Raw genomic sequence first — 13475 nt, forward strand, 5'->3', positions numbered from 1 at the left:
ATACACCAGGCACAGCTATGTGCCTAGCAGTCAACATGAATTTTCTTCCAATTTTAATTCTGTCTCAGATAGACAATGTAGCCTCTCTTCTTGCCCAATGCAGACCAAGAATCATGTTTTGTTTTTTGTGCCCTCTAGCTATTTGGTTAGAAGTACTTAAGAGCTTTGTTGAGAAGCAGACAAGCATCTACTTTTTCTGATGCAATCATATTATTGAACACCTCTAATACAGTGAACATTTGCGGTGTTGAACTTATCCATGTACTAAGTCATTTTTGTTTTCTTTAAGTATGCCTTTTTAAATATTTGGGACATTATAATTATATTTTCATATGTATAGCCTGTGTCTGATTTATTATTGTTTGGAATGGTCCATGAATAATAATTTTTAAAAAAATTCTAATTCTCAAACCATAATCAGCTAGCTAGGTTGCTGATCCATTAGAAGACCTAAAAAAACAAATTAATGGCAAAAATTGCCCATCTAGTTTAAAAAAAAGAAGACAGTTATTGCTTTTTGTCCATTAAACTTCTGATCGGGGCAATCTTTTATCAACCTTTTGAACTATTTCTTGAAAAACAAATTACCTGCCAATGATAGGTTTTTTTACTACATGAGGAGACAGCAGGAGAGCCCCAAATTTACAAAGATATGGGACTCTCCCTAGCACCGGCGAACAATCAGATATGATCTGTGCCACTATAATTAAGCAGCAATAAAAGACCAAGTTATGCAGTAGGGTTGAGATGCAAAGTACAGCAAATCATGTGACATACTGTTGCAGATTCTATGGCAGTGTTACATTGCTATTGTGTTATTTTAATACACACTACTGCTGTCTGAGAAAATGTTTCACCTCATTACATAGCAGTTTAACCACTGAATACAGCAATCAGCAACTGGAAGTGACTGATTACACTTCATAAATGTTTTGCCTTTGTGCTGCACTAACAGACGTGCGTTTACAAACAAAAATAAAAATTAAGTAAATATTGATCATACCTTTCACCACCCACCATGTTGCTTTCCTGACTGCTATATTTTGTGCTGTTGACAAACTGGTGTTTTGACCATCGTGGGCTTTCAAATTTTGTTGTGTGCTATGTGCATTGGAAACCATAACTGTTGGATGTCACTGGTTTATGCATTTAAGTCAGAATCATCTAATTCAGTTTTTAACTGTGCTTTTGCCAATGAATTTAATAATGTTTAGGTCGAGCCCAGGCTGCGCACATGCGCTGTCTGCAAGATCTACTGTAAGCAGTATAGCGAGTGTAATTCCGCCAGCTGCTTGCCATTGGTTAACTCGTGTGTCACTCTTCTTTCTGGCTCCTTATTGGTTGATGCTCCTGATGTATCACTTCCGTTGTATCGAAAGAAGCACCGACCAACTTCCTTTTTATTATGCTATAAGTTTTAATTTGTTCTGTTTAGGGAACACTTCTTTTATTTTGTATTCTGCCACCAAGGTGCCCAGTTTCATGTTTTTTTTATTATCACCATGGCACCCACTTCACGAAACTTAAATATGCAAGGGCGCCCAACTTTATATTTTAGCACGGCGCCCACTTTTTAAAATTGTTTCCGGCCTCATGTTTTTATTTGTTATTACTATGGCACGGGCATCGCGCTTTATATTTTAGCGGGCCCGCTTTGTTTCCTGCCTCTGCTTCCGAGTTCGCATAACTTAAATATGCACGGGCACTGCGCTTTATATTTTAGCACAGCGCCGACTTTCATTGTTTTTTGCCTTGGCTCTGAAGTTTTACCTCAAATATATGCACCTTAATTAATTGTTGTATCGAGGGGACAGGTCTCAATCAGTACACTGGCAGGAAAACTTTAATCTAACTCTATAACCAGACCTAAAACGGAGCAATACTAAATGAGCCAGGCTGCACCAAGGGAAAACAAATTAGCCCTTTAATACCGCTGTGCAGTCATTTTAAGGCGGCACCCATTTTTAAAAGTAATATTACCTGGTGAATGTACTGTGGATGTAATCAGTACAGGTTTTTTTTTGCAGAATCTCTGAAACGGAGGTCACTGTCATACCCTCATACATTTTCCTTTGCACTTCATATTAATTTATAAAATGCAAAGTGTACAAAGAATAAAATAAACTTTTTGTGAAATGATAATAGGAATGTGTACACATATTTCATTGAAACAATCACTATTTTAACTACTTTGGTTGGAATGCAACTCATTTGAAGCCATTATAAGATGGCCGCCAGTTCCACTCATAGGGCTCAGGAAAACTTGCGCTTCAAACATACGAGGTGGTTCGGCAAGGGCTGCTTGGTAACTTTTCAACAGCCTTGCGCTTTTGCCTCGGCAGACGCTGTAGTTTTATAGAAAAGGCCTGTATTACGCTAAGAGCCTGAGGTGATGTTTCTCAGGATCCAGCTCAGGACCCGCAGGAGCATGGTCCAGACCACCCTGTACAGCATGCATAGGAGGACCACGAGGTAAGTACATATCTTCTACTTGAATAGAGTCTCTTACATGCACATCTCTGCTTCAGGGCCATTGTACGTGTAACACCTTCAACCAGGATTGGCTTTTCAGCCAATTGCAGGCTTTAATTTTTGTTTGCTACTGGTGAAACTCCAAATCTCAACCCGCACCTTGCTCTTGGTTTAAAAATCCAGAACTGGTTAAAGGTATTGCACCTTGTAGATACCAATTGGCAACTATACTGGTGCTTGTCAGACTTTCAGGCCAACACTGTGCCCACTTTTATCAAAGTCTACACCCACTGACTGCCTGAAATGCAGACAGCTTTGCAAAAACTGTAAAGCCCACCCATATACAAACGGTCTGCTAGATCAGGCAAAATCTGCCGTCGCTCCCCCCGCTTCATGCTTTGAAATGTGCACATATTTCTTGCTCGTGCTCTCCTCTAGCATTTTACGCTCTGGCTTCCTCTTGTTACTGGTTCCTTGATTTAAAGCCACTCAACGCTCTACCTAGATGTCGGCGCGATACATATTACCTCTTATCGCTACATGCCAGCTAGCTGAAAACACACTAGTTCACGTCGACCTCTCTGACGATCAGGGCCGGCTTTATGGTGGTGCCACCAGTGCAGCCGCCCCTCACTCAGATGGGGGGGAGGGGGGTGTTGACGTAGGCGTTATTTTGAGCAATACCTTATAGCAGTGTTTCCCAAACTGGGGTCCGAGGACCCCCAGGGGTCCGTGGCACATTCCCAGGGGGTCCGCAGGCAGCAGTTTTAAAAGCACTGCAAAGTTCCTTGTAAAATTAACAGTTTTCGAGCAACTATAAAAGTGTCAAGAAAATGCCAGTGATTAATGTACCTGCTGGAGAGAGATGAGAGTTTTGTCTAGTGGCAGCTTTGACTTATCTAATGTGACACAGAGGGTTAATATGCCTACTGCAAAGAACGTGTACAATGCATTTTAAAAAACAGTATTTTATGTGCATAGGTCAGTGGGCTACTGATTTTGTCACAGAGATTATTTTGTCGCAGTGCAATTCATAAGGGACAATTGTAATCTAGCACAGTGTCCTATAAACTGTCAAAGAGCTGCTTACAAACTGCATGGTAAAAGTTAGCAACATATGTTTATTCCCAGTCTATCATTATCCTGATGCTCTATGTTTCCACTTCCTGCACATGAACACTTTTGTCACTTCTATGTGTGCTGCCCAATGCAGCACACATGGAAGTTACAAAACAAATTTTTTATTAAAGATTGTTTGTGCAGGAAGGGTCACCATCCTGCACATAAATATTCAAAGGTGTTTTGCTTTTTCCGTTGGAAAAAGCAAAAACAAGGAGAAATAAGGCATTTCTCCTCATTTCTCCAAGTTAAGACCAGGTTTTTCATGGTCTTAATTCTGATGCTGTCTCCTATTTAAGTTGACCTTGTAAATAGAGGGCAGCGACAAAATCAATGGGTGTTGGAGTGAAACGCCCACTGCAACTCCCACTGCCCACCTTTTTCACGCTAAGCATTGCGTGAAAGGGGTCCTTATTTACAAGGCAGCGTTAAGCCACAATAAGTGGCTTAACACTGCCTTGTAAATAAGGCAAAGCCCCTATTGCCACAGGAACATCGCAAAAAGTGACGTTCCAATGGCGATAGGGACTTGTAAATATGCCCCTAAAATCCTTAGTAATTTGAGTATTTGTTTTGTGTGCACACGTTTGTTTATTTTTTTCGAATTACTGTTTTAATGTTTGAAATTTAAACTCCTACAAATTGCTTGGGGGTCCCCGGCTTCCAGTGGTGACTCAATGGGGGTCCTCAGGAGTCAAAAGTTTGGGAACCACTGCCTTATAGGCTTAAAAGCAGCGGCTGCAGAGTTCTTTTTGTGTCCAATTATCTATAGCAGTGCTGAGGGGTTGCCTTTATAGGAGGTGAAACAATATGGTTTCTTTTTTCTGTCTCCTTGCCACCCTGAAAATGGTTTAAAAAAGTGTTGATCCATCTGTTATGCTGTCTGGGCTGTCACCAAACCTGCTCTGTCCTGCTGCCGTGGTTCACTTCAGACAACAAGCATTCAGCTCCACATAATTCAACACAGCGCCACACAATTCAAAAGCGCACATTTAAGCACCTCACAATTCCACACCATGCAACATAGTTACACTCCACATAATACCACTCAACACTACATAATTCAACTCCACCTAATTACATGCTACTGAATACCACATAAATACACCCCACATAAATGCACTCTATACCACATAACAATCCACATAAATACACTACACACCACACCACATAATTCCACTCAACATAATGTCACTCAACACCACACTGGCCCATGCCACACTATTCAACCCACACAAATCCATTCCAGCCCACATAATTCCACACCAAACCACATAATTCCACAACACAATTTCACTAAACACCACATATATACAATGCACAACACGTAATTCATCATTATACCACAAAATTCAACAGCACACCACATAATTAAACTCCACTACATAAAACTCCACAACACAAAATACCATTCCACAGAATTACACTCCATGACATACACTCCCACTCCACATAATGCCAGTACACTCAAAAACACATAACTACTATCCACATAATACCACTGCACATCATGCCACACAATTCCACTACACAAATCCACTCCACACCACACAATTCCATGCCACACTATGCCTTAACTAACCATTCCAATCCAAACCACATAATTCCAATACACACCACATACATCCAATCCATAACACATAAATAAGAAACATTTACAACGCTAATAACTCGAACACACAGATCTGGAGTTTAGCTCCTACCCATTTGTTTTTTTTCATCACCAAAAAGGCAAAGCTATCAACACAGTTCCATGCCATACAATTCAACTCCACACATTTCTAATCCATACCATATAATTTGACACAAAACCACATAACACAACTCAACAACACAATTACACAACACACCAATCCACACTATATACTTCAACAGCATGCTACAAAATTCAACAGCACGCCTCATTATTAAACTCCACTACATACCATTCCACAACACAAAATACCTTTCCACATAATTGCACACCATAGCACACAATCCCATTCCACATAATTGCAGTACCCTCAATACCACATAATTATGATCCACATAATTCCTCTACACACCATGCCACGTAATTCCATTCCACAAATCCACACCACAGTTCCACAACTAACTAATCCAACCCACATAATTCCACTACACACCACATACATACACCCCATAACATACATGTAAAAAAAATACCGTTTTCAATGCCAGTAGCTGTTACTCGAACAAATGCATGACCTGTTGCATTTCCGATGCTTGTTTTTCTTGATGTACTTATTTTTTTAACCCTAGCTGTACACCCTTGGTTGTCTGTAGAGCCTGTCCTTTTCCAGGCCCCTCACCTAACTGTGACTGGCAGCCAACCCTCGGTGCTCCTGGCCTTTGGCGTGTGCCGCAGGGGGTGGCTGCATGGCCCCACCCACTGCAGGCAACCAACCCCTGCTACACGTGACCTTGGGCCATGCACAGGGTATGGCCTGTGGCTTATACGTCCCTAGCGTTTGGCCTTAGAACAGGCCTTCTTTTCAGAATGAAGATGACATAAGCTTCACACCCTGGGCCTTGCCATGCACTCACAAGTGCATTTCTAACTCACAAATCCCCAGCACATAAAATGCCAGTCACGGACTGCAGCACCAAGACACGCATCGCGGTTCCCATTACCCATTTTAGGTGTCTAGAATTTGCAACACCACAAAACACCCACCTTTTCCTACCCTAATCACTAACCACACTAAACTTGCCTGATCTAGGAACACGCCCCACACCCCTACCAGCCCATGGCTCACCATACCTACTCCTCCAAATGACACACCACACTGTACTCTATCCAATTCACACACAAACTAAACCCACCAACACAGCTCCCTCGGGAATACACCAAACTCTTATCCACCTGCTCCAGACACACACCTCAAAACACAAGCATTCTGACACGGCCAATACTACTACACTTGATGCCATAGACTGCCACCACAAGCCTCTAGTGCACACCACACACACCTTAGCCTGTTGCAAGGTCACACACCAACCTCCATCTAAACTAGCCCCCCCCCCGCGCCCGGTAACAGAGCATACACATCCACCCTCCCATGTTCATGCTACAGTTCATCCATTTCGCAAAATAAGGGACACACAAAAAAACCTGCCTCCTCATAGTATATTACACAAAGAGCATACACCTTCTGCCCAAGGGACTTTTATGTCCACCAACACTCATACCTGCTATGGACACACACTTCTCTCCTTCGTACTCCTGCTTACCCCATACGCCCCTAGGGCACACATCTCACCAATCAATCTCCACCTTTCCAGTGAACACACTTTACACTACTACCTGTCAACTGTACACACCCACCTTCCCATTTCCTGAGCATGCACCACAACCACCACTAATTGACATGGCACACACCTACCTACTGCCACCTCCGTTCCAAGGGCGCAGTCCCCATATACCGCTGTCTTTGCAGTGTACACATTTCTGCCCCATTACCTAACCAAAGTGCACAGCAGCCACCACCACCTGGCCAAGTACACGTCACCACATCAAGTACACATCACATCCTAACTCTGGCACACACCGCAAAGCACCAACCTCAACCTACCTCTAGTACCTAACAAGCCTACTGTCAGCTCCCAGAGAGCACAGAACACTTCACTCAGCACACACCAGTCCTCCCCGCCTGCCATAGGCCCCTGACTGCACTAGCATTATAACCTAGCACGAAACTCCTACCTCAGCCCCACTTGGGTACACACTCTCGCCTCTCCTCCAGGACGCCCCACTTCGCCATCATGAGCTAGTGAAGCACCAGTGTATTGTATTGTAATTGCATTTATATAGCGCTTACTACCACTGACGAGTCGTCGAAGCGCTTTAATCAAGACTATCCCTGTTTTCCACTCACGCACACACCTGCTACGGACACACATTGCACCCACATTTACCAGAAAATTAACCGGAGACGCATCCCACCAACTGGTCACCCACCAGTCTCCATCTGACATGGACACACACACGACTCTTCTCATCGGCCCACAGGGCACCCACCTTGACACGCAAAGCAGCATTCCACGCACACACAACACACGCCCTCCCCGGGTTACACGTCCGCCGCAAGCATACCTTTCCCTCCACTGGGCACACGGGATGGCGTGCATCTACCTTGCTCATTGCAGACGGTTCTAAAGCTTTCCAAGATGTTCCGGCGTGCAGTCCAAGCGGGCGCCTAGAAGCAGCTGTTGGAGGCTACAACCGGAAACGTGGATAAGCATCGGGGAATTGTCCAAGACGGTGCAGTAAAAAGGACGGCTGTGAGGGAGAGGCCCTTCTCGCACGGACGCGTGACCGGATTGAATCTCTGAGGGGGGCTGGGCTCTGCGGGCACGGGATCCGGAGCTCGGAGAACTTACGGCCTGGCCGAGAGGCTGACCTTGCAGTACAGTGATGGAGAAGAGAAGGAGGGGGCAAGGAGGGGAAATCGGAGCGAGCGGGGGAGGGGAATACCTGCACTGCCTCTTAAAGACACAGCGGATACACTACAAACATGCAGAAATAAATAGGCATATAGGGAATAATAAGAAATGATCAGATAGACAGCGAGGCCTCCCCACATAAATATGGATGGCTAAGCACATACACAAATGAATAACACGAAAGCAACAGGCCCGAGCAGAAAAGAGAACGGCATGTAACGGAGGAGGGGAGTAACGGAGGTCTAGAGGCTAGACCGCCGGCCTTGGAGCCTGGCGACACTTCATCTGGTCCCGGCTTCGACAGTGAACCAGAAACCATGTGATTCTAGGCAGATTACCCTACCTCCCTGTGCCTCAAATTGTAAAGCGCAATATCAAAGTGTGTTATGCAAAAAATAATTGTACAGTGCCTGTCTGGTGCCGTCCCGCGCAGTTGCAACCCCTTCTGATCACATTTTGGTTTCAGTAATTCGATCTCAACTTGACCCAGACACCATTCTCTTCTGTGTAAAGCGACTTGTGCTTCAGTGCACACGAAGAGGAACGCTGCTCTTCGAAATCTTCAAATACATAAAGAGTCAACACATGTATAGATAGGTAACCGTATTTATTGTTTAAAAAAATAGATACAATTATTAATTACGCATAGATGGCCATTTAGATACTGACGCCAAATAATGCTCATAAACGTTTTCCCGGTGCCTCTGGAAAACAACAGCCCTCTAAGGGTCTTGTTTGGAGTTTAACATTTGCCAAAAAGTGGCGCATGTTCCGTCTGCTGTAGAGTCATCTTTAGGTCATGGCCTTTAGAATTATGCGGCAAAGGAGGGCTAAATTATGTGGCAGGGTTAACTAAACCATGCAGCAAGAAAAGGTAAATTATGTTGTGTGATGCAGCACATTCTGTGATAGTATTAATTAATTATTTTCTCATTTTACACGTGTTACCACTGTCTGGGCATAGGTTGCACCTCATTGGTACCGGTTTAACACCAAAATATAGCAACCACCAACAGAAAGGTGACCAGTGCAACTTTGCAAAGAGCCTTCATTTGCGCACCACGTCACTGCGTTTTTAGTCCATTTTGAAACGTTTGAGCTAGAAACTATTTCTTGGTAAAATCTGCTGACGATTATGCAGTGGATGATAGATTGTGTGGCAAATGCAGCAAATCCATAATTATGTGGGAAAAATGCTGCAGCTGCACAGTTGCATAATTCCAGCTACCCTGCTTAAGGATCTGTGGAGGCCCAGACAAGACATGATTTCTTGTATGGAACAAATTTGAATTTTATTACCTATTGCCTCATAATTAATACTTCCTTGATGCCACACAGTCCCAAATAGAATATGAAACTTTAACAGAGTCACACAACAAGAGTTGAAATATGTCTTTAGGGCCATTAAAATCCTTAAGATGGCAGTAGAGAGACTGAGTTAGGGGTAGAAGTAGTCAGGGGGAAGAGATACAGTGACAATCACACCGATAACTGGAAATGATCAGTGTGTTGATATATGGTTACAGAACCCCTAAACCTGGGTCTGGATTGGCTCTGGGAGTCAGCAGAAGGATGTGCTGCCTATTAGCTTCGGAGTTGGAGGGGCACTAGCAGATCGAGCCTACCAGGGCCCATCACCTTTAGGGAGGGCCACAGGAATTATGCAATTCTGTGGTCGTGTCATTTTCCGTATAACTTTGGATTTGCCGCACGTGCCACATAATCCATCTGTCTCGTTTACAGATTTTAGAAAAGAACAATTGCTTCTTGCATTAAAAAAATTACAAAAACTGCTGCCATGCATGTTGCAGCGCAGTGGCAGGTCTTTTGTTGTGCAGCGCCAGGTCACCTTTCAGCCGCTGATTCCGGTATTTAAGTGTTAAACTGATACTGATGGGGTGAAACCCTTCCTCATATAGTGTTAACATTTAAAAAAGATAAAATGGTGTATGAAAACTGCATCAGAACATACTGCACTACTCTGCATAATTTGCCCCTTCCTGCCACATAACTTAGTCGCCGCTGCTGCATAATTTGGACCTCCATTGCCGCATAACTCCAGTGGACCTGCCTTGTAGGCTGGATAAACTCAGAGGCTTATCACACGAGTACAGAACCTGCCACCTTCAAGTCTGGAGGGACTCAGGGGACTGATACACAGATAAAAGGCGGTCACCTCTGGAGGTGGGCAAACTCTGGATGTTGGCGCACGTTGGAGTGGCGTTGGGCATTGACACATGGCTACAGAGCTCGCCACCCTGGCGGGCTTAGTGAAGGGCCAACGGATCAAAGCGCAGGGCTTTAGGTGGGCCGGGTTCAGCCGGTGCTCAAGCACCGGCAGTTCTAAAAAGCAGATGCTGAGACGGGTCCCTATCGGGCTTTCCATTTTTGCCCTCATCCTCAGGGTGAACGGAAAAATGGTAACTCTGCAGCAGTATCACTCTTCATTGCCTTTGATTTACATTCAAAGAGGCTCGTTTTAGTTCTTTGACACTCTCATCATTTCAGAACTGCAGGATTTTTAATATTATATACAACAAAGCCATAGTTGTAGCTTATGCAACTAACATCCATTGACAAAACCAATAGTCCGGCATGTTGTAGGTATATTGTTACTTGTTGAATTATATATCTGTGTGCAAAAGCAGCAACATACCTGTCGGGTGGCACCCTATGCTAAGCACAGATTTTAAGTTTACGTGTTTTTAAACTACGCCCTTAATTACACCGACCACGCCCCTTCGAGAGACGCCCCCCTCCCCCTGTTATTTCATCCCACTGAAAGCCCTGTCAAAGCCTGCCACATTTAGACTAACGTGCAGTAACACCCAGGTACAGCCCTATCCGCAGAGGGCCCTCCTGCAGAGCACAGTGACTCACTCCTCATGACTCACTCCGGGCCGTGGGTGGGAGTCGGACGGGTGAGGAGGAGGAGGAGGTGGGAAATTCTGGAGAGGGTGAGGAGGAGTGACTCATGCATACACCCTTAGCTCACCACAGGACTGCACTAGCGTGGGGGCTGGCCTCTGGTCATTCACATCTCTCTTCGTGGCCTTCTCCTTGTTTCTTTTACAAACAATATTATATTATTATATTCATGTTCCCCTCCTTATTCTACTTATTTTCTCCTTTCTTTCTCTCCTTTTCTATTTATCGCTGCATTTTTCTTTGTACCGCCACGTCATTCTAGCCCGATCCCCTTATTCTTTACTCCCATATTTATTGCCCCATCTTTCTTCCGTTCTTACTTCGCTCCCATCTTTTTCTCCTTCCTCTTCCTTTCAACCATCTGATTTACTCCTTTTTATTTCCACTTCATCATATCGTCTTTCTTTAGTTTCTCTATTCTTTTGCTCCTGTCTGGCTCTCTCTTCATTCGCTCCCCTCCTCTAGCCTCTCTCTTCGTACTTTCCCTTCTACCCATTCCTAGCCCCTTCTCCGCCCTCTCCTCATCTACTAAGGCCATTCGTGTTACATTGTCTCCGCTGTGCACAGCCGAAGTAATTCGCTCTGAATCTCATATCAGAAGCCCACCATTCCCTGCTCTTTCCCAAGCTATATCACTATATATATATATATATATATATATATATATTATTTTACTTTAAGATATGGTTTTTGCTCCATAAGGGCTACTCCTTCCCCTTTACTGCCCTACCCCACTGCCCACCGACTCCTGCGTCCAAAGGCCCATTCTCTTCTAAAATAATTACTGGGGAAAAACACACACTCTGATATGACCATAATCTCGTTAAAAAGTCCTTTTCCCTCGCCCCTTTCCTACCCCCATCAACGATGACTATAATTCCCTGAACACTGCAACGCCAACCTTCAATCCCAAACCCCAGGCAGACGGGCTGCCAGAACCCACCAAGAACAGCACCTCAACCCACCTGAAGACCTCCAGGTCGTGCCCAGCTGGTCCGCGCTGCCCGCCGGCGCTGCCTGCCCTGAGCTCGGATCTGCTGTCCTATTTGTCTTGAATACCCAGTGATGGTTTCCCCTGCCGGTTTTCGCGCGCCCCTCCGAAATTTGAGTCTCGGGAGTATGCTGTGGGCAATTGCGAAGGAAATTGAGATTATGAAGTGCTATTCCAAAATTCGAAATATATATATATATATTAGGGTGGCTGATAATAATATGAATAAATCCCTGAGTGGCAGGTGTGCCTCGCCTGTCGATCTGCGCTTGTGGGGGTCTCCTATCATACGACGCCTCCTTTATATGGCGCTAACAAAAGGCGTTGCCATGGTGACGGCCACGGCGAGGGGCAGAACTAACGGAGTGACGAAAGAGAACATCACGGATGGAGGCGGTCTGGGAGATATAATAAAAGTATGGAGGATGGATAGCGGAGACATAATTTCATTAACTGGGGCGTTGGACGCCTACGTTTTCCAGTTTCTGGGAGAGAGGAGAGTGTCGTTTGAGGAATATGTCACTCACAGGAACATTCTATGGGCTTGGCCGGAAATACACGCACGCAGGCTTGTGCGTCTGCTGTGAAGATTAAATATTTGTACAGCTATAAAGGAGTAGTGGGTGGTTTTATAGACATTTTTAATCTGCCCAATGTGTAAACGAATTAAATCTGCTTTTTCAATGCTTAAACGTCAGTAATGTTAGCACTGCATAGCCATTTGTTACAGGTAGCATGCAGGGCCACCAGATTCTTGCAGAAAGTCAGTTCTTTACTAGAAAAATCAGAAAAATAGCGCTTCATTATACAAAATTAATGAATTACATCTGTAAACTAGGCATTTTTGAATCTTTGGGCATGGGAAAGGAAGGATGCCAAACGCACAGTTTTTTCTTTTTTTCTTAAGTTTTATCATGTAATCTCTAAATTGTTATTTAGGATCTGCGTACTGTGGTATATTGCAGAGCATGAAATCAAATGTTTACACATTTTGGATTGAGGAGCAAATCTCTGTACAGCATCTGACTCAATGTTAAATCTGTAGATATGACAGTATATACTGCTTGTGTATCCTTTTCACTTTTATGGTTATTTGGATGATTTTAGCGCAAAAATTTTAATGGTTTTAATTAACTATAAACAATAAAGATTTTACTTACTTACTGGCAATGCTTAAACGTCAATATATCTTGCATGTGGGCACAGCAAGAATAACAAAAAAAAGCCAATGATATCGGCACATCAATAAAATGTGAGATTCAAGACCATGTTAAGGTGCGAATATTATATATATCTATCTATATATATATATATATATATATCTCATTGCTCCAAAGGTTGCCCTTGCATTGGGAGGCACTCTGACACTGTTCGTAGGTACAAGCCCTTTATTGGTACAAGGGGCGCAGAGACAACGAATGCTTAAGCAGTTCAACAGCCTTAAAAGCCTGACGCGTTTCGAAGCATGGGAAAGCTTCTTCCTCAGAGGCAAAGACGTGCTGAAAATGTGCGCTCCGTG

The 13475-nt window shown here is 44.0% G+C and overlaps 1 protein-coding gene across 6 annotated transcripts in view; it reads right to left on the minus strand.

Moving 5' to 3' along the window:
- The window catches only part of LOC146811796 (dual specificity protein phosphatase 14-like), a 124766-nt gene that overhangs the window by 4944 nt on the left and 106347 nt on the right, over positions 1 to 13475 (minus strand). Inside the window, exon 1 of one of the 6 annotated variants that reach the window (XM_085618784.1) lies at positions 11931 to 12218. The exons of 3 other annotated variants lie outside the window; for them this stretch is intronic. The gene's annotated coding sequence lies outside the window, so the exon portion shown is untranslated. Of the gene's footprint in view, positions 1 to 7687; positions 8033 to 11930; positions 12219 to 13475 lie in introns of those variants that run through there. 2 more of the 6 variants (XM_085618785.1, XM_085618788.1) reach the window with 2 other exon arrangements.

The sequence above is a fragment of the Triturus cristatus genome, chromosome 7, assembly GCF_964204655.1.
Source record: "Triturus cristatus chromosome 7, aTriCri1.1, whole genome shotgun sequence".
In the NCBI taxonomy this organism is placed as follows: domain Eukaryota; kingdom Metazoa; phylum Chordata; class Amphibia; order Caudata; family Salamandridae; genus Triturus; species Triturus cristatus.